This window comes from Alligator mississippiensis, chromosome 16 (genome assembly GCF_030867095.1).
Source record: "Alligator mississippiensis isolate rAllMis1 chromosome 16, rAllMis1, whole genome shotgun sequence".
Classification (NCBI taxonomy): Eukaryota; Metazoa; Chordata; order Crocodylia; family Alligatoridae; genus Alligator; species Alligator mississippiensis.
The window spans coordinates 29,587,944-29,610,373 of record NC_081839.1 but is presented as its reverse complement, the minus strand read 5'-3'; the positions used below and the strand labels follow the sequence as shown (position 1 = coordinate 29,610,373).

Here is a 22,430-nt window from a genome sequence, read left to right as displayed (position 1 = left end):
TTTTTATTAACCCACTCTGAACCTGCTTTAAAGTGGTTAATGAAAGATCCCTAGAGCATGACCTTGACCTCGGCCTAGGCTGCATGTTCTTTAATTGAATGTAATTATTTCCTACCCTTTGAGTTGCACTGAATCTTGTGAGGGGACGGCTGAGAAAGGGAGGGGAGGTGATTTCCCGAATGATTAATGTAAATACTGATTTGTGATATCATAGATTTTGTGTTTCCGTTTTATTTGGATCTTATTCTTCAGTTATTCTGCTCCATTGCCATTAGGCATGTAAATTTGAGTTAGCACATTTATCTGAAATCCTCTGATGAGCTCAGGTGTCTTAACTGTTCACTATGGTAATAATGTAACTTAGTGTTTCCTTGAAGCTAAGCCCTTTGCACCGCTCTAAAGAAGAGGTATTAAACATCAAGGGATATTTTTTGGTCAAAAATATGGGCAGTCTCATCATGCAAAAATTTCAAAATGAAAAAATTTCAGTTTCCTATTTGATTTTTTTTATCAATAGAGAAAGCAAAATTAAATCACCTTTTATCTTTTTTTTTCCCCCACTAGAAAATGAAAGCATTAAAATGTGAGAAAAATTGAGACATATTTCATGGTCACGTTTTTAAATGTCTTTCTACTGGAAATAAACATTTAAACTTTGTCACATTTTTTTATGTGGGGGGAAAAAAGGAGAAGAATAATACACAGAGAGAACATGAGACTGTTAGAAGAACTTGGAAATGCAAACTTTCAAAGCACTGTAAAATTCTGAGATTTTTCACAAAATATTTCATTTCAAATTAAAAAAAAAAATGTTGGTTATAAGCAAAAGCAGTTCACAAAAGATTTCCTTCACCATAAACCCCCTTTAATGGCAGAATATCTTTTTGTTGAAAAAATATCCATATAAGCAGTATTATTTTAAGAGTTGAAATTGAGAAGCCAGTAAAGCTGACCGGCTTCTTGTGCCTACATCCTTGGGAGAGAGAGGGGCACGTAGGCTGCACTGAAGAATGCATCAGTAGGAAAGAGGTTTGCCCAGCGTCATTTAGCATTTGCATGTGCAGAAATAAGACAATGGATGCCTATATACATGGTTAAATTAAGGCAGTAGTTATTCAGCATTATGGGATTGAATTAGACTCCATAAATCCCTAGTAAAATTTAACCTCTGTCTTGGATTTACAGCCTGAAGTGTCTCTAATTAATTCACGAACCGGAACATGGGACAGATATTTGGCCTCTTAGCTTCGTACCTCTAACACACCTTCTTCACGTGAAAACCGCATCACAGGCATCGGGGACTCCCTGCAAGGTCCCTGCTCCTGCGTTTAAGCCATTGAGTTCTTAAATGGGCCTCCAAAGTGGAGTTGCAGACACGACTGTGGGTGCATCTACATGTGCGCTTTAATGTGCAGTAGCCTATTTTACTGCCCAGTAAAGCATTGTGTAATAAACTATGCTAGCATGCTAACACCCAGTAAAAAGAGGCTCCTGTGCATTATGTGTTGCTAAAAAAGCATGTACTTTTGCTACAGTGCAGTAGGGCAGCCAAATTAGCATTTTTTTAGTACCTCACATTAGAGGGGATACCTTACCAGATAAAAAATGCCTGCCCAGAAGAGCATTGCATCTACTTTGTGAAATATGAAACACCAGAACCAGATGGAAATAGGAATACGTCCTGCTTACCAACAAACAACTGCGAGGTAAACCGATTTTTTCAACCTTTCTCTGAGCCCAATCTGCACATAAAATGAACTGTTCCAAACAGGAGATTTTACCACACCTCCAACTCTCCTATGAAATATGAACTTTCATTTTTATCCAGGAGAACTTTTACAGTCTTTTCTCCGATGCCTGATGAAGGGTGCTTGTGCCTGAAAGCTTGCAATTTTCTTTTGCAAAAATCTAGTTGGTCTAATAAAAGAGATCATCTCTACTACAAGTCCTGATTGCCTTTTCCTCTAGATCAATACAGCTACAGCCTGGATACCTGTCACATTAGAGGGCACTGCTACATGTGCTCAGGAGGTTCACTTTGGGGAGGGTGGCACTTTAATTAGAGCGGCATTAAGAGCTGCTCTAACTACAGCACTACGTTGTCTTGTGTATCAGCATTCCTGTGCTTCAAAATGGCGGTGGGGTGCTTGAACTACAGCTCCAGCCAACTCAATTAACTGAGTCTGCTCAGACACGCTGTAATTACAGTGCATCAGAGCAGCCTCTGCACTTGTGTACAGGCATCCAGAGGTACTAAATTTAATGTGCATTAGGAAAAGTGCATTAATGAATGTGTAGATGTGCCCTGTGACAGATAACTAAGTCTCTTGGTGGTTGAGGTGAAGTAAATAGAAATAAACAGTAGCGGCCAGTTTTTCCTTGTGGGAAAATGCCTATCCAGACTGTGCTTGGCTAAGGCCCTCAGTTACCCAAGTACAGATGCAGCATCATTCGAATATCAACAGCACGGGGAAGGTGGGAGGAACCTGGGTGCTGAATGCTGGCTGGAATGGGAACACTGCCGCATGGGGAGTGGACTGAATGGCCAAGCAGAGGTCCCTCCATGGGCCACTCTGCAGTCATAAAAAGAAGGGTGGTTCCCAAAAAGGAAAGCCTCTCAAACCTACCCAATGCATGGGCACATGAGGATACAACACAACTGCAAAACATTGTTCCAACCCACCCTTGGAGCCCAAAGGAGTCTTATTCCCATCAGCCCAGGTGAAAAAGTGACAAGAAGGGAAGGCATTTTGCATAAAGTATATAAAGAACCGTGACAAATATAAGAGCCCTACTATTCTGTAACACTTTATTCACTTTCCTAAATAAGCACTTGGTTTTCTAGGCGGCAAGGGGGGGCAGGGTGGAAGATGGGAGGAAGAATAAAAGTTTCATGGAAGCTGAGGAAATACACACATGGTGCTCACACTTTTTATGCATTTTGCCTATCAATATATCCATCTGTTCTATATACTAGATTATTCTGACCTTTATGGTATTCTGTATGCTGATTATCAAGCAATTCCATTCTTCCAATGATTACAGTCTCCTCAACCTGTAGGAAAGGGTTGGGATTGCTATTCAATCAAGATGCAGAATAATGAAAAGGTCAGAGCAGTATAGCATACGACCATATTTCACAGGCTACATCAGGCATTAAATTCTGGTATCTTATCTTCAAAAGAGATATTGTAATGAGATCAGAAATTGGCACAATGGTTGCCAGTCAGGGGACAGGATTGTAAGAAGACTGGAGAATCAGAGTATTGTTGGGATCCTGAAATTTGGACTTTTGATCTTGGGTGTGAGGAGAGAAAGGCATTTCATTATTATCCCTAATTTGGTCTGAAGATGCAGTTCCTGGGTAATGAAATGAGAAGAGAGGCAGAGTGAACTCCAAATAATTGTCATTAGGAAAGATTAGTTAAATCTAATTGTGGCTTTTCCTCACTCAGTGAAATAAAAAAAGGCAAAGGCAGATTAAGCAAAATGCTGTAGGGACTAACTCTTGACCTATTTGGGAAAATATATTCTTCCCACCAGAAAAAAGTTTCAGAATATATTTTTGTGTCATACTCACTAACAAAATATTTTAGTCACACAAATAAAATTATTTCTATAGTTATGTAAAATAATCTTGCTCCACTCTAAAACTTGATTCTGGAATTCATAGATTATGGTTATTCCTTGTAGTCATTTTAATTTTTATTCTGGACCATGCCCCCATCATGCTAGGCCAACGGTCCCCAGCCCTCTAATACTGGGAAAGTGTTCTAGAATAGCAACAGGAAAATCGAGTTAAAATTGAAGATGTCAGAAAGAATAAAAGAGTAGCATTGGCTATAAGCCAGCAAAGCTTGGGAACTGCTGTGCTAGGTGCTGCACAAAAGTCTCTGCCCTGAAAATCTGCAGTCGAATAAATTAAATCTTACGGTGAACACCAAGAGATAAGGACCAATTGGAAACCAATGGTTAGAAAGCAGAAGTGTAGCAGGGCAGCTGCAACATATAGGTCAGTGCAGGGTGCCGTGGTGCCAATCTCACTGGCATGATTAGTTGCTTATGTGATTGCAGATATTTTTGCGTTCCCTCCCTCCTGCACCCCGCAAGGCAGTGCCAGTGGCTGCCACCCTGATATACCCTCCTCAGTTGTGCTGCTGTGAGAAAGTGTATTTTTGAGGCATCTTCAGAAAGGTCATAAGGGCTAGGAAGTGAGCTTGATAGAAGAAATAACTTGACATCAGCAATACTCATGAATGCCTTTGGGCTCTAACATGGCTCACATGTGATATTGCTCTGAAAGAGATCGTTTAGAAAGCAGGTGGGTTTTTCAAAAGCCAAACTGAATCCCACCAGGTGCCCCTCCTTGCTCTTTCCTGCAGCCCTGACACCTCTGCATCCCTCTTCTCCAGGTCCTCTCATTTTCCTCTGTCTTCTGTTGAGCAAAACCTCTTTCAATACAACCCCGCCCCAAGTATTAAAAACAAAAGAAAAGTGGTGGTGGCGAACTGATGCTTGCAAATCGTCACTCTGCTTCCTCCAGTTTCATGGTCTCTCTCCCTCATCCTTTATCTGCTTTGTCCATATGCAAGCTCATCGGGACTGAAACCATTCATAATCCTACGGTTAGTAAAGTGCCTGTGTAAATGCACCCAGTATGAGGAGTAGACTAGTTAGATGCGCAGTAAAGCTTCACTGTCTATACATGTGGTGGTATTCGGCTACAGTAAACTAATGAACTCTAGTACTGTCAGGGACAGTACTGTCTTACAGTGGAGTAATTAAATGCAATTAAACACATGTGTAGATGCTCACCGCGGGTGCAAATTTTCCCTGGTCAGTGCAGGCAGCAGGGGTCTGGCTTCCTGCCTGCTGCTTAGCCACATGGCTCTGCAGGTTCAGCCCCCTCGTGCCCCAGCCGGCCCCTCTGCTGCCTTGGCCAATACCCGGAGCAGGAGGAGCAGCAGGAAGAACTGCTTCACCCTGGTTCAAACTGCTGCTGTCCCAGGCATGTGTAGATGCTGTGCCCAGGAGTACTTTACTCTGGTTCAAACTGCTCTGGAGTTTATTGCTTCGCATGAATTGCATGTGTAGGCACACCCACAGTGTCTCAGTGCATTAGGACCCCATGCCTGGTCTCTCCTTAGGCACTACCACAGGAAGCATAATATGTAACAGTAACATGCACCAGGTCTTTCCCATGTCCAAAATAAATAAACAAGCAAGAAAAAGAGAAGCTAAAAGTATAAGGGGGATTTAATGGGATTTGGGTACCTACCTCCCCTAGGCTCCTTTGAAAATCCCAGCCTAAAGCAAGAGATTTGTATTTCTGCATTTCTTCCTCCTCTGTCAGGGATAATGACTGCCAAATTAGTTTAAATATCTCTCTTATTGCTCTTGGTTTTGTTTGTTTGTTTTTCTGCAATGGTTTTTGGGTTTTTTTCCCTTGAAAAATTAATAAAGGAAGATTCTTTTAAAAAGAGAAAGGGAAGAAAGAAGCAAAAGATAAAATCAGGGGGAGAAAAATACAATAAATGTTCATCCTATTTAAATCCACAGCTGCTGAGTGAGAAAGGAAAGCTGTTTTAAATGAAGGGCCTGTCTGGAAAATCAGTTTTCTGTGTCCTCAGCTGTGTCGTAAGCACTCCAGGGGCAAGATTTAGGGTGGTGCTATGTGAAAGCACTCGAACACATATGCTTAATTTAAGCACAGGCTTCAATTCCATCGACTCCCGTGGAATATAAAAATGCACTGAAACTTAAGCACGTGCTTGCTTGAGTCATGTGAGGAACAGAGCTGAGTTCATGTATGTGCTAAATGGGAAGTATCTGCTAAAGTGGGTTGCTGAAGAGGATGGATTTGATCACGTGTCTGAAGTTGAGCAGGAGCTCTGCTTAACCGGTGCCTTGGCAGAGCTCCATGAAAATGCCCGGTAGTCACAGTAATGTATGCTGGGCACTCGCAAATGGGCTTTGAAATAAGGAGCTTGCCCGCACAAGTTACTGAGGCCTCAAACAAAGTTATTCCTAAGGCTGCCAGAAAACTAATCTAAGAGCTATCCATTGACAACAGAGCTGTATTCAAAGGAGACTTCTAGGAACACAAATCACCCAAACCTTGTGGATGCTGTAGTTCAGGTGTAGACCGAGGCATCACACACAAATGTCCGTCTGTCCAATTCTGATTTGTCCATAATCATACTTTTGACTCCCAGCCTCCCTGGGAAATGCCATTCGCAGGGTAGTTCAGGCTCGGAGCCGACACAGAACGGCCAGAAATCTAGTACAGAGTTTCGTCCCCGTGGCATCAATTTAGGAGGCTTGAGATGTTTAGGGTAAGTCAAATGAGAGCGGAAATGCCTTCTAGAAGTTAAAAGCACCGTATTAGGATTGATTTAGGATTTGACCCTTTCTCTGTGAAAGACTTGTTTTCTGTGACCTTAGGCACATCACGTATTGCCAGAATTTTTAAATGTGGAGGCCCAAGATCTTAAATCCACATTCACAGAAGTGGTCTGATTTGCAACCGGGCTGGGTCAGTGTCCGCCGGTCCCATTCTGGTCTGTGGAAGCAGTTGGCACTTAATTAACTGAAGCTTTCGAAGAAGATGCAAGCCCTCCACATCAGGCAGTCGTGCGAACACGCAGAAATGTAGACAGCGGTCCGAATAACATAAAAACGGAGCGTGTTATTAATGCTGTCAATTTAGCCAAGAATGTTATGGCATGTGTGTCACTGAGAGAGACAGAAACTATTATTGAAATGAGATTAGAATCGTTTTGAAACATCAACAGCGGCATTTTAGTTGGTAACATTTCCATCTAAAATAGATGACAATGATGCTATACAATCAACAATGCCCCTGGGAATAGGATATAGAACAGAAGACTAGATTGTTTTACTCTGTATTGATTTTCCCTTAGTAGTTTTTGATTAACTGTCAAATCAATTAGCTTCCCCCACCCAAACACAAGATCAGATTGCTATATTTTTGGTCTCCTTAGATCCTCTCTGCTCAATAACAAACAAACAAGAGAAACCCAGACCCAACTGCTTAAAATATGTTCGGAAAGGAGGTATTACAGACAGAGATAAGCCCAGTATCGATAGCCTGCTTCTCTTCATAGAGCTGGAGTCCAGCCATGTTTTTATTGAATCAGGTTCTGAAGCTGTCTGAGGCACTAAGAGATCTGATTATAGCCTTGCCATAATGTCCTTTTAAAAGAAAATACATGGCATTTCAGGGTGACATAATGTTCTTCTGACTCAGGAGAGACAGAGTGTCTAGGAGTTTTCAAACACCCTGACCTTCCTGTATTGCTTATTCATCGATGTGGGGTATCTATCCGGTCCCCATATATCTGAGCACTTGACAGTCTACAGCGCATTTATCCTTTCAACACCTTGTACAATAGGGAATTTTGCAGATGGGGAGCTGAGGCTGAGAGTGAGAGATGAGGCAAGTCTCACAGTCCAGCACATCCCAACAGCCAGGTCATCTCGCCTCAAGTACACTTGTCTCTTGTCTGGTGGAAAGATCAGAGTAGCCTGGAAGAGTGGGCTTCGTCTGAGAACAGGCAGAATAAATCATTAGATTCCAGGGTCTGACTACAGCTTGACCACCTTCCAGCTGGCCTCGGGCATGTCACTTGACCACTTCGATCACAAAAGAGTGTCAAGATCCCTAATGTCAGGCCTAGCCCTGCACATTTTTGGTGCGCAGAAGTCCTACTGGTGTTAGAAGAAGTTCTGCACATGGGTGGATATAGGATCAGGCCCTTACATTGGGAACATTACTTCCAGATCACCAGAGAAATGGCAGTGTGTAGACGAGCCAGATATTTATGCCACCAGAAAGTTTTGCCAGTGTTAGTGTCTGTTAGAGGTGTGATTTTTGGTGACATTTCTAACTCCAAGGTATAGATGTGGTTAGATCAACCGGCAATTTTAGCCAGTGTAAGTTATGTAGTTAAAAAAACCCAGCATAAACTATACCAGCAGCAAAAGTACAGTTTTTGCCAATATGAGCTTTGTCTACAGAGGACGGTTTACCATATTTTCCTAGAGTTGAGATGCCTTCAGACCTTGCAAGAGAGAGACTTAAGCTGGGAAGTTCAATTCAAGACTGAATCCAGCTGGGAACTTTTCAAGAGCTCAGAAATTTCTGCACCTGATCTGTTGTTCGGCTCATTTCCCCTTGCATCTCCCCCCAACCTCCCCATTTTGTTTTTCTAAAGATGATTATGTTAAGTTTTAAGAATTAAAAAGACTCATAGGGACCCTGATGTATTAACATCTGAAAGCCATAAGGACAAAAAAAAGAGGATAATGTACATTTTTATTTGCAGGAGCAATACCTACAGGTCCCAACACAGATGAGGGACCCGTAGCATTAGGCTGTACATACACATAGCAAGACACAGCCCCAGCTGTGATGTTCATTTTATTTGGATGTAGCAGAAGGAGAAAAAGAAGTGACGTGACTTGCCCAAAGTCATACAGCAGATAAGGGCTGGGATGGATCCAAGCTGCACACATACGACAAACAACAACTAGCAGCAAATGCATATCGTGCCCCATCAAAATAACGTGAAAGCATTTCAGTTTTGCCCACTCCCCAGTGTTTCCTGGTCTCCTCATGGGGGGAAGCAATCTTCATCTGTTCAAGTCAAAGCTGCCCCAGTGCTAGGTGGAGGGAGCCATAGCAAACCAGCTGCTGCTACCACGCAGGCAGCCAAGATTCGCATTTGTTTTGGCTAGCGCTGAGGAATCGGCTCAGGCATCTTTGAGAACAAAATGGTGCATGGGAACAAGTCCAAGCTGTAAAAGATAAGAAGCAATAAGAGTCGCAACAGATTATTTGTCTGGTAAAACAGAAGGAGAATTCTAGTGAAAAACCTGGAGGATTCTGGTCCAGTCCTGCAAACATAAGTTCTGCTTGTGCAATGCCAGCTGATAGCCTCTTGGGCTGCACAACAGGTGTTCAGCTGCAGCTATTTCTGGAGAATAATGAATTGCTGTTGCAGGAAAAAAAAAAAAAAAAAGATTTGTGAAAGCGAGCGGGTTTTGCCCAACTTTAGAAAGGAGAAAGGCTTCATTCTGGATCGCAGCTATTGGGACTGGCACAGGGACATAGCTCTTCAGAGAGCAGAGAAATCGGTAACTAATCATTATGATCCATTTGCTCTCACATAATGCAGAAAAGGAGGTTGGGGTTCATGGCCTAGCCACAGACTTCCTGGCTTACCCAAGGCAAAACAATTGACATCTCAATATTTTCAAACCCAAACCAAACTGGGCACAATCTTACAACCTACTTCAAAACCTGGTTAGACCAGAAATTCATTTGCCTTATTCTCTTAGTCCTCTATTAGTGTGGGCCAAGTGGGACAGATCCTCCACTGATACAAATCTTGTTCCAGTGACCTCAATGGAGCAATGATGACTTATAATAGCTGGGGTCTTGCTCCTTCCCCACCCCGTACATATTAAACAGAGCTGTGGAAACATTAAAAAAAAAAAAGCCTCAAACTACCAAAAAGCTCAATGATTTGGCACAATTTTTTTACTCCAAATCAAGCAAAACCAGAGAAATTTCACTTTGAGGGCTAGGTTCATACAAACTCAAACCTGCAACAGGAAATGAAACACAGAGGGTAAATGATCTCAGAGAGAAACAACGAAAATTAACTTCCAGGCTGAAACAACCGAACCTTATACATCCCTGATGCTTCTAGATGTGTAGGCTGCATTTGACCTTATAGTATGGAAAACATAAAAACTCAGGATGCAACCCTGTAACCGCCACAAATGCCTCTCTCTCAAATGGGTTTGCTTCTGCAACGCAGGTGAAACGAGCAGAGCACAGGCCAGACCCACACGTGCTCAGGGAAAGCTCCATGCATAAAACATTCCCTGAACTGGGCTCGTCATAAAATGTTTCCAAAAAATGGTGGCCGTCCAGTTTTTTTCTCCTGTGTGATTAAATATCCTTTGACCACACCAATATGTCTATCAGAAATACTCTGACGTGGTATTAAGTCTCCCTTGATTTACAGGTGTTTCACTGCAACTGAGTCTAACATATTTTACTAGCATAGCGCAGACTGGAGCAGGGGCTAATTGCAGTAGCCAAAGTTAATAATCGTTGGGTGCAGTTGGAAAGCAGTCTGACACTTCCTAACAGGAGAAGTAAAATGGATTTTGTCATAATATCAGGCAAATTGATATATTAGCTCTCCACATGCGCAGGGCCGCATCCTCAGCTGGTGTTGTTAACTGAAGGAGCCCCATTGAAGTCAACAGAAGTCAAATATTTTACGCTGCTGAATGATGGACCTCAAAGTTGGGAGTTGATAATGCAAAGTCCTGACCATCTTCAGTGCCCACTGAAGTGGAGAGACAGAGGGTGCCTTGTCAGACTGAGCCCTGAAGGCCAAATCCATTGATTTCCATCCCATATTACTTTGGGGATGTTCAAGCTGCCAATGGGATACACTGTCTGAGCTTTTTAAAATTCATATTCGGTCTTAAATGAAATTAAAGACCGTTTAGCCTCAACCAAATCTGACTTGCTCTAATTCCATCAGGCTGCTTTGAATTTTTTTAACTTATAGTCATGGCTTAAAACTAATTGAAAACACACGGCAAAGTTCAGCTGAACCTATTCCTCCCTCCCCCAGCTCCCTTTTCTTTTTGAGGTGAGACGTGAATATGGGTGCTGGATTTCCAGGCTGACACACATTCACAGACATCATAGGCTAATTCCTATTAAAATAGGAACCGATTAGATCACCAGACAGTTTTAAAAATGCCACGACATAATTAAATGGATCCTTTGCAGCTGATGACTTCAACATTTGTTTTCTCTGAGATCAGGTACTTTCTGGGCCTACTAAGTGAAGCACAAGTTTTGACCAGGGTCACAATAGCATTTTTCTGAAACGCAAGGGGAAAAAAAACACTTTAAGAAACTCACCTTTCCCATGTTAAATTGGAACGTTTAAATGGAAATTTGAGGCTTTTTCTTGCTTTTCTTTACCCCATTTTTACATAGGTATATTTTTTATGGATGTCAGGGGCATTTTTCCTCATCTTTACACCACAGCAAATGTGTACTTACTCTCACCGCAGATTTGCACAGTGAGAGAGCCAAAGATGAAATCAAGTGCACTGGGATCTTGTCTACATTGGGATTCAGGAAGTCAAATGAAGAACAATTATTGCAGTATCAGTGTTGTGGGGCTATAAAAGCATTAAATACTGTAACCACTGTGCTTCTTGGTCATAGCAGAGGGACGAATTTATCGTGCTAAGTGGTGTCAGAAGAAACTTTTGAACAGGCTAGGGTGGCCCAGATTATCTTCAGATGGATCCATTCCTCACATGCAGTTTCCTTGCAGTTGCTCGGGCACTGACTGATCTCAGCCCATCCTGTCTTCTGTCACTGTATTTCATCAAATTAAGGTTGAGTTTGATTTTCCTATCATTTATACCAGGAAAAAGCATTTGGGCCCTATGGTTTCACTCACTGTAATAGGGAAAGAAGTGAAAAGAAAATGATACCTGTTATTTGTGATGGTATTTTTCATTGTTTTGTCCCCAGCAAGCGGGCTATAGCTCTCTGAGACTTATAGCAAAAACCGGGGATGGTTTTTAACCCCACTTGGATTTTCTACAGAGGGCTTTCCCCTGATTTTCCAGTTTCTTTTGCTCATGTTACAATGGCCAGTCTCATTCCTCGTGACAGACAATATATGTGCCACACAATGGGAGTCCAAGATGCTTTAATCAACTTCAGTGCAAATTCCACTATGGCGTATTTTTAAGGAAGGGAGCACAAGCTTCAGAGCCTGAGATTTTGCCTTCAGGCAGTGCCATGAGCAAGAGGTGGAGCATATATTATGCCCCTCCAGGAGGGACTATGTCTCAGAAACTCCCCTCTGAGAAACAGCTCCTCTCCAGCACCGTTTTTCTGCTGGAGGGAAGGATCCTCTTTGTAAAACTATGGCTCTACCACTATACACCCGCAGGATGCCATACTCACAGCCCTGCCCATTGCCCCCTCACTTGCTCCTGGGAGAAACATGACAAAAATGGAAGGGAAAGACTCCCTCTTCCTCATGGCTATAATCTCGCCTTTAATTATCAACATAATGGAGATAATTTAATTAGCAACATAATGCACTATCCACTAGTGCTGGTGTGCAGTCTAAGGCATGGCTCCTACAATGGTAGATGGTGAAAGCCTCATCTGTACCAAATGGCAGAAGTTACAGTAATTTAGGAGCCCAAGTTTAATTTTCAGAAGTGACTTAAACCCCAAACTTAAACCATGTTACCCTAGCTCACATGTGGGAAAGTAGCACCAAGGGCATCTGAAGCAGATATTTCATGGCATGGTATTTCATATGCACTGGTAATACAGGTTTAATATTCACCTTGTGGTCATCACTTTGCACAGGCCATGTAGTGCTTGCAGGATGCTGACATTTCTGAGAAAGGGGGCAGATGTGGAACAATATCCTTTATTTGTCATACATGGTTTGACGACTGGCAAACTTCTGCCATGCCTGAATTAAAGACCACTGGCATTTCCATTAGATAAAATCCCATAGTTTATAGCAGGGGTTCCCAAAGTGTGGTATGTGTACCCCTGGGGGTACACAAGACATCTCTGGGGGGTATTTGGGAGACTGTGTCATGGTGGATTTAATTTTCATTATAATAATAATTGGCATTTACGAGGTTAAAATATAAAACGTATGCTGGGAGGGGTATGAAGGCAGCTGGTAAATCTGGAAGGAGGTACGCGCAATAAGAAACAGCTTGGGAAACCTGGTTTACAGGGTTAAGAGCCCAGGCATTTCACACTGTATCAAGCTGAACTGTGATTCAGATCAGAAAACCCGGTTCTTGTTTAGCTACAGAAAGGCAAAAGTGGGGGCAGAGGGGTAGGCACTAAATGCAGGGAACGCATACTGGTTGGCTTTGATAATCTTTTGAACTAGAGCCTAAAATGCAAAAGACTGAAGGTTTACAATTTCTTTTCTTTCAGGCTGTTTCTAGAATTAACCCATTCAGAAGTAGCATGTAATGAGCAGGATTTCCAAAATCATTCAGGTGGACAGTCTATGGCAATCATCTTCCTTGGAAACGAAGGTAGGCCAATAACGAACGGTGAAACCCCACGCCAAATGCCACACTTTAAGGACCAGATCCTGCCAGCCACAGAATGCCTCTTGCTGACAGCCACAATTCCCATTTATTTCAGGGAAATTCATCAGATCATCCACCTTTTTCAGATACTGAGAGAGAAACTGAAATGAGCAGTCGGAGGTAGCACGCGTTTGCCTTCTGCAGACCGCGCACCTCTCTGGAGCGGTACGTGAATGTGGTAACGTCAGCTCGGGAAACACGTGCCTCTTTAACAACCAGATTCTCCAACGTTGCTCTCAGATGTCGCTGACGTTATCTCTGCAAAGGTGTCTTTGCAGTCAGTAGGGGAATTTAGCCCTTTGTATTCCTACCTGTATAGCACTGTTCTTATTAGGGCTGGTAAAGAAGAGCAGGGTTCATAGAGTTCATAGGCATCAGGAAGGAAAGATCATCGAGTCCGGGCCCTGCCCCAGGGGCAGGAAGTCAGCTGGGCTCAAAGGATCCCAGCAAGATAGGTGTCCAAATGTTTCTTAAAAGAGTCCAGAGTAGGTGCTTGCACCACTTCTGGGGGGTAAGTCTGTTCCAGGCCTTGGGGGCTCGGACCTGTAGGGTTATTCAGCATGGTGTGGGTGGATCACAAGGAAAAGAAGGTGGTCTCCCTTGAGAAAAACAAGGCAATGGGTAGAGAAAAAGAAACCCATTCTGGTTTCCACTGGGGCTGGAAACAGGTATCACTTTCCCGGGGAGATGAAATGGGCTCTGAAATAATAAACAATAACTGGCACGTGACTCCTGCCTGCTTACGGCTTCCACTTCACATGCAGTAGCCACATACCACACATTTCATAATTAGGGGGAGAGAGCGAGCGAGCAAGAGATAAGGCCATTGTGTAATGCACACCAAAGGAATGTGTAGGGCGTGTGGGGATAGTGCTGAAAGGAAGAAGGGTCTCATAGGGTTTGAAAAATGTTGGAGGAGGAACAGAGGGATGGGAAAAAAAGGGCTGAGAACAAGTGACGGGTATGCTTGCTTAAGATATGCCATATTCCTTTACAGCGTCCCACTCATCTTTTCTAGGATCAGAAGAGCAGAAGGACCTAACTCGTGCAGACAAACCGAGAACACGAGGAGTTTACCATTCAGGCTAAAAATGCTTTGAAGGATGTTGTGTCCCTCAACCATATTAAGAAATCAAGATTTTGGTCTTCCATGACCTTTCATGGCCGGATGGATTTAGTTTTGTTGATTCTCACAAAAAAATACCAGATTTCTTTCTGATTGGACGTGGTTACCGGGGGTGGGGGGGAGGGGGGAGGGAATGTAAAATCTACCTATATAAAAGACCAACTAAACCTTCATATGGTGATGTTTGTTCTCGGCTCCGCTACTGATGTGCCGTATAACCTTTGGCGAGTCACTTTACAGAGTCGCTCCGCTGTTTCCCCTTCTGTCTTTTGTAGTCCCCATTTTGACTGCAAACCCTTTGGTGCAAGATTTATCATGTATGTGTGCAGTGCTGAGAACAAAGCAACCCAATATTAGATGGGTCCCTTCAGGTACAACTAAAATACAAACATTTCCCAATAATTATTATTAATCCCTCGGGGAGATAATTTTTCCTGCTCAATACTGGAGCTCAGTGTATCTGCGAATATTCATTGTTAACAGTATATTTTTTATTAACATTATTTTCTGATCCTAAATCCTCATTGTGACCCACTGTATCTTTTTCTCGCGCCTTTACATGATATGGAAGTGAAGAAAAGAATAATAAAAGAAGATCACGCGTTGCTGCATGAAAGCCTAGGGCCAAATCACAAGCGGGAGTCACACCCTGATGCCACCAGCTGAGAACATAGGTTTTTTATTTGCAAGGGCCTCGCACTGATTTCCTCTCCGATCACCTCGAATACAAAAACTCTTAAAATGAGCTCACAGAGTTTAGCCTCACGTTAGCCAACATATTGCTAGATATCCCTTTCTATATAATGTTTAACCCTATATTTTCACCTGGCAACCTTTCTGAGTGCCTTCATTTTTGGAGTGCATAATAGTGGAGGAAGCACTTAGACATAAGGCAGACTACAAAGATGTATTTCACAACCCAGCGTCTTACTGACAAAAACAGCACATGAACCCCCATATAAATGGTGTGAAACATTTTCTTAAAAATCAATCAGCCTCTATTATTCAGTTTAAGCCCGATCTCATTGTCTACTTCTTCCTCTGGAGGCCGATTTTTGCCAGGTAGAAAATTAAGTTTCCTTTACTTTTCTTCCCTACACAATCTTTCAGCATCTCAACGCTGTTGTTCGGTGTGGGAAACCGACTTCCTGTCTCAATAAACAAGTGCACACAAGGCTTTTCTGGACACATAATGGGGTCTTTTTTTATTTTATACAAAAATCATTCCACACTTAACACATCAATGAAGCCACTTAAGCTCTACTGCATCTGAATTAAAGGCGGAATTGTGTGATCAAAGAGTGTGAAAGAACCACACATGGAGTTGTTCAGACACTTTACTTTTGTTACATTTGATACATAACAAACCCAATAAATATGCTTATCCCAGTAGCTCGTTTCATTATCTCATATGCTTATGTTTAAGAGCATTTCCTTAACTCATCTTTCCCTCCTATGTTTTACAGCATCGTCATTTTATGTAGCTTTTTCAAGGTTAAGAAAAAAAATCAAAACAAAAAAAGGAAAAACCTATGGGCATTCACAAGAGGAAAAAAAACACCCTCAACTCCCTGGGTTTTTCATTCAATATTTCAACAGAGCTATGGTTTTATATGGTACAATGCGTGTAACAACCCTCAGAAAGTACAAAAAGCATATAGGACAAGGGTGGGGAAAGTTTGAGATGTTTACCACAAATACATTGCAATAATTAGAGGCAATTTTTTAGCCTGGGTTACCACATGAATGATGAAATAGGACAGATAAAAAAGTTTTCATGCCACCTTCCCCCAGCTTGTCGTCTTGGTGATTTGTAATCAATGGTGTTATACTCCAGACTGACATCATCATAATTAGGATCAGCATCTGGCTCCTTTTTGAGCGTTGCATGCTAGCATCCGATTCCTCCAACCACCATAGAAGCTGCAAGGCCTGATTTTCACCTGCTCATCATTTGCAGCAAACTTTGGCTTTAATTCACAAATCAGATCCCTTGACTGCTCTGATGCTCACAATGGGTTCTTGCTCGGCCCTTGGATAAAACTCCCGTTGACTTTATTGGCTACCAAACCTGCGCAAGGATCGGGTGCCTGGTCCTCTGACTCAGGAGAGCAGCTCCTATTTACGCTACTAATTCCCATGGGTTTTCTACTGAAATTGTAGGTGCTCAGAACTTCTTGGTATATGATTTACCATGACTGATAAGTCGAAAACCTCTGCAAACCCTTCAGGATGCATTCTTTCAGAATAAGTTACACGGTGCTTTTCAAAGGATTTTTAATGAAGAGATATTTTGAAAAATGCAATACAAAGATACAAAGCATCTGCTTTTCTTTTCCTTTTGTAGGACTCTAAAGGCCTGGGCTGATATTCATTGAAATATTAATTTCAGTAGAAGAAGAAGTAGTTTAGCGCAGTGGCGCACTGCTCAACCTCTGGCTCATGGGCCAAATCTGGGACGTGGGGCTCCTGTCACCCAGCCCATGGGGCTCCTCCTGGGGCCAAAAGTCTGGTGGCTGGGGAGCAGCGGCAGCATTAATTGACATGATAATTAACACCGCCACCTCTCTCTGACTGCCAAGTTTATGGCCCTGTGGGGAGCTCTGTGGACTGGATGACACAGCCCCAAGCCTAGCTTGCATTGGCATGCTGGGTTGGGCCCATAACTTAATCCGGCACATGGAACAGGGCTGGCACAACAGATTGCATCCAGGGACTGACCCCTCATGCTTACCCCAGACTGAATCCAGCCCAGGAGATCTGGCGTGTAGCCTACCCCTGTGCCACTTATCCAGCCCAGAAAGCCAGAAGGTTGGCCATGACCACCACTGGTTTACCAAAATCTCTTTACTCCTCAAAACACCTTTTTTATCCCTAAAATGGAATGAAAAAAAACCCATCATTCTACCTTTTCTTTTGAGGTTTGGGGTGGAGTTGTTTAAACTCTGTGGAATTGCGACTATCCCGATGAGTTTCTATGCATCGGACAAAATGGGGAAAGAATACCCTTCATCTAGGAAAAAGGCATTTACTCTTCTATTAAATATCAAACTTATTTAATAAATGTAACCTGGAGATGTTTTGCTTTGTTTCGCAGTTTTGTTTGGGACGTTAATTCGTTAAGCGTCCCTTGCCTAGCATTCACAAAGTCTGAACTCCTAAATAGGCCAGATCCTAATTCCCTTGTTCAGACAAACTCCCAGTGAAATCAGGGGAGATTTTCACATTGGTAAAGATTAGGAAAGGACACCGGTATTTGATCTTATCTTTGTAAAGCTCTATAGTTTTATGGCCTTGACCCCACAAGTCACTTTCCACCGAGGGATTTCTGTACGTGTGCCTCGAAGGTTACTGAAGATCATGCGGGCACTGGAGTGCCATCTCTTTAAGTGAATATATTGGTTTTATTATTTTCTATTCAAGGATGCTCCAAAGCTTACAAAATAATTAATCTCTGTACAGCTGATGATACAACTGCTTTTTTCAGCATCAACCAGGAACATTCAATACCCTGGACTTTTAGATTGGCCTCAACTTGGCCTCGGATGCTGCACTAGAACTGTTGCAACCACAAATAGCTGTGGAGTCAGTTCTTTGGATGTAATTTTGTAGATGCATTTTATAGATGTCTAACTGTCTGATAACAGTATTGCCAACTGTCATGCTTTTACCACAAGACTTATAATATTCAGCATTTTTCTTGAAACCCCATGCCTGCGTCATGTCATTCTTTGAGAATATCAACTTCTATTTAAAAAAAAGGGGGGAGGGAGGTGGCAGGGGGACGTTCTAACTTTCATATTTGTAGAGAAAGACTTGAAAATGTGAGCCAAGTTTAAATTTCCCAAACTTGAGAAGGCCAATATAATAAATCTAAGAGGCTTGTGTTGTTGTTCAGAACCTGGGTCGGAACTGCTTCAAGTGGGTAAAAAAGCAAATACTACCAAGCATACTGCAAATATTTGTGGGAAGAAATAGGAAGGAGCAAAATCAGCATCCCAGTACATCCTCTGTGTTTGCATTGCACAGAAAATGATTTTTCAGTGTTAGATCTAGTTGAGAAGAATACCCCAGAACAGTATCCCCTGCCCTTTTCCCCCTCAGACTTCCATTCAGCTCCAAAATGTTGTTAAATCAAACTTCAAAAAAATGTATAGCAGCCAAAGGCTGGGGTTTTTAAATGAGCCTAAAGTGATCAGGCCCTCAAATCCCTTTGGCACCTGCTTCCTGTAAGCTGGCTAGTCTGAAAATCCCATTGCATTCAAAAGCACGTTAACATAATGCAGATGAACGGAATAAAGTCAAGCTGAAATAAAGAGAAAGAGTAGAGCGAATTCTGAAAGCATTTCCCTTCTTGCACATTTTCACTCTAGAGAGCTCCTGCGTTTGGTTTCTTTTGTCATATTTTAAGTCGAAACTTTTTAAGGGCAAGTTTGTTGGGTGTGGAATCCAGCGGCAACCCGTGAGTCTAACCACCTGCTTCTTCTGATAAGACATCTTTTCTTTGGGAGCTAATGGAGTCTTTCTAGGAGAAATCAGATATAGACCTTTAACAGAGCAATAAAGTGATAGCAGGAATTTAAGGAAAAGGTGAAAAGACTGAAATCCAGCTGGAATCTTGGCCATAATGGTTTAACGGTGATAAAACAAAAAGACACTTACTTTTTACAGGCTAGATTGGCACCTGTTAAAAAATAAAAAGAGGGAGGCAGGCTGGAGATAGTATGGGTGGGGGGAGGAGAGAATCATAAAGACACAAGAACCCTTATTAAAACTTTACAAATATTTTAATCAAGAAATATTTTGACGTCTAATAATTGACTAGGTTGTCAACCTACAAGGTTTAGATCTGAATCCAAATGGCGATCTAAATTTTTTTCCCAAAATTGTGAGGGGGTCTTTTAATATGGAGACTTGGCTCAACTTTGTATTAAAGGAGTTAGTTGCAAATGCTTATTAGCATTAATGAATTGGCAGTTTCCAACAGTTCTTTGCTCAGAAATAAAATAAGCCTTATGTTCAAACTGAGGTGTATTTCCAGTTAAGGTCAAACACTTCTTATTGACCAGTAGCTATGTACACATTCATTTTTAAGTGTCAACAATTACTACATATTTTTCTCTTATAACATTGGCTTATGGACTTTATTACAAGATTGCAAATCAAGTCAGTGGCAGAGATGGGAATTTTCATTCCATTGTATTTCATCCCATAGATGCTATTTCAGTGCCTTGATGAAGCAACACACAACATATTTACTTAAATATTCATATTTTATTTAAATCATTCATTTATTTTAAAGTTAATTTGCTTTAATTTATGAAAGGACCCAGAGGGTGTGTCTACACGCGCATTTACGCCAGCTTAAAGTTATTGCACAGTAAGCGGGAATAGGCTGGCGTATACATGCGCAGGCATTAAAGCGCATTAACGCTGTGTGTGGATTGACTTAGGACTAAAGTTAGTCCCAAGTCAATCCACACACACAGTGCTACTGTGCAGTATGGTGTTTACACATGCTGACTTTGGTGTAAATTTGATACCTGCATCATGCAGGTATCCAATTTATGCCTGATTAGTTACTGCACAGTAACACATAAATCACCATATTTACTGCACGGTACAGGTATGCATGTGTAGATGTGTGCCTGTACTGCACAGCAATTTTGGTTACAGTGCAGTAAAAATGCACACATGTAGGCGCACCCAGTGTGTAGCTTCTGATGCAGAGTCATTTTGAAAAATAGCTTGCATAATACAAAAATAAGGCAAAAAGTAGGGAGAATTGATAAGCACTGCATTCCTGCCAGGCTGTTTTGGGAAAGAGCTCCAAATTTCAGGGATCTCACTGTGGTTTTCTTCCAGTTGAATGTGCAGAACTCCAGTTCGAGGGCTTATGCTGATGGCAGCTAGCTAGCATTACAAGGGGCTAGGGGGTGACCCCTCAAGAAGGCAGGTCCACCGTTTTTTAATGTTTTATAGATCAAAACCACCTTACACTGTTATGCAGATTAGGCTGTTCATATTATGCATATAAATGCTTAATCTTTTTTTTTTTTCAGATGTTACTAATCTTTTGACCTCAAAGCTGGATTGTGGCAACGAGTTCCACAGATGCTTTATTTATGTAGTAAAGAAGTATTTTCTGGACTTTCATTGCATTGCTCTTTGCCAAAAAGGAGGCTTCACCCACTGGTAAACCGCACGCTAATCCTCAAGGCCCTCATTTCAGCAGAAATCAGAGGGAAAATCAGAGGGAGCTTGGTGCGAGCTGCCTGCGAGTGGTACCTGACTTTGAAAGTCACCTTGTGAATGACTTGAGGCTGATGAAATTACTTATTGTGAGTAAAGACCACAATCTGAACCGTGACATTTTAATTTCAGACATGTTCAAAGATAACACAATCACCCCATCCCAATTGAACTTTAGATAAGCACACACATCACGCTGTGGTTTTATATATAGCGTCTTAAGTTTACTAGCAGCTGTCTTCTCCTGCTTGAATTTCAATAAAGTTGGGCTCTGATGAAGGAGGATGGGAAGTGATTTCCAGAGCGGAAGGACCTCCATCAATATGGATTCAGTATTCAGGACCTGAAGCCCTGACTCAGGAACCATGAATAAAAGTGTCTCCGTAAACCTCAGCCACCGTGGTAGTAACGTTCCCTCAAGCCACCAAATAGCAACCAAGTAGGGTCGCTATGATTACTACCACCAGCAAGCAAATGGGCAGCCACGTTCTGCATAGTGGTGACTTCTGAACAGACTATGAAGTTAAACCCACATAGATTAACCCCATTTCTGACACCCAATATGGAGGACACAACAGCAAGGTGCCTATCGGGGAAGAAGGAGCTGTTACTTTACCAAGAACAGATAACAGCAGACCCTTCTGACCATTGATGCAACCCTAAAATCTAGGAGCAATTTGGAGTTCAAACTCAACCCTTTTGGTCAAAGATGTGGCTAGGCTAATTTCACAGTCATGCAGGAAACATCTTTTTTGAAAAGCATCTTGCCTCAGATACTCTCCCCTGGCCTGTAGTTTCATCTCTGCCTTTTCTCCACCCAGCTTATGCTAATTAAAAAAAGATTGGTTTGTATTTCAATTTGTAAAGTGCTTCAGGATCCCCTGGGGTTGAACGTGATACTTAAATATGCAATATTATTGTAGGGCCAGAACCTGATGCCCTTTCTCCAGCAGAACTCTCCAGTGAAGTTAACGTGAGCTTGCCCAAGCCAGAACTGGATCAGTACCAAGATCCTGATTCGGAAACCCTGAAATAAACTGAGTCATACTGTACGCTGATCCAAATTCAAATGCGCCTACTTGTATTATGTCAAGATCAAGGCACCTCTGGAAATGCAGAGAAGCAAAAAAAAAAAAAATAGATCCCAAAAGAACTTGAATGTTAAAAACCTATTTGCCTATAAAGCTTAGTTCTTCCAGGATGTAATGGCCACGAAACAGGGCTTGGGAGGATTGCAATTTTTGACGTAGGTTCCTAAGGCTAGGAACAGAGATTGCATTTGTCCCTGGATAAGTTGTGCCTATGTTTTTCCTGGAACAAACATATCCCAGGATTGGCATGTACACATGTTGCCCTTCAAATCGGGGATTAGTGAACGGCTAAATGCCATGCTGCTTTCTTGCCATTGATTCAGTGATGCAATCCTGGGATAACTCAGCGTAGTTGACAGTATTCTGGGATAAAAACTATTACTACCTCTTATCTGGGAAACTTAAACAAAAAAATTATCCGGGGATGGTGAATATGGACACCTATACAATTGCACTTTGTCCCATGCCAATCCCAGGATAAATGCAACATCTGTTTGCAACCTAAATTCCACCCAAATCCCACTTGGGATGCCTAACCCTGTTTTGTGAAGCTGAGACTAATTTCTTTTTTCGGGTGGACCTTACTATCTCTAGAGTCAATGGGACTACGTGCGGCAAGGGTCCCGTATAGGGAACATGAGAAAGGAGATCAGCATGGTGTGAGCTGCCTGTGAGCGGTACCTTACTTTGAAAGTCGCCTTCTTCATTTCAGCAGGATGACTTGAGGCAAAGGAAGTTACTCA

At 42.1% G+C, this 22,430-nt stretch overlaps 1 long non-coding RNA gene across 2 annotated transcripts; it reads left to right on the top strand.

Annotated features, from left to right (window-relative positions):
- Positions 1-12,854: 12,854 nt before the first annotated feature.
- LOC109283127 (uncharacterized) lies at positions 12,855-15,788 on the top strand. Of its 2 annotated transcripts, XR_009457777.1 has the most exons (4): positions 12,855-12,953; positions 13,058-13,161; positions 13,274-13,383; positions 14,237-15,788. It is a non-coding gene; the product is annotated as an uncharacterized LOC109283127 (long non-coding RNA). The 2 variants fall into 2 exon arrangements; XR_002090190.2 differs by having other exon boundaries at positions 12,855-13,161.
- The last annotated feature ends 6,642 nt before the right edge of the window (positions 15,789-22,430 follow it).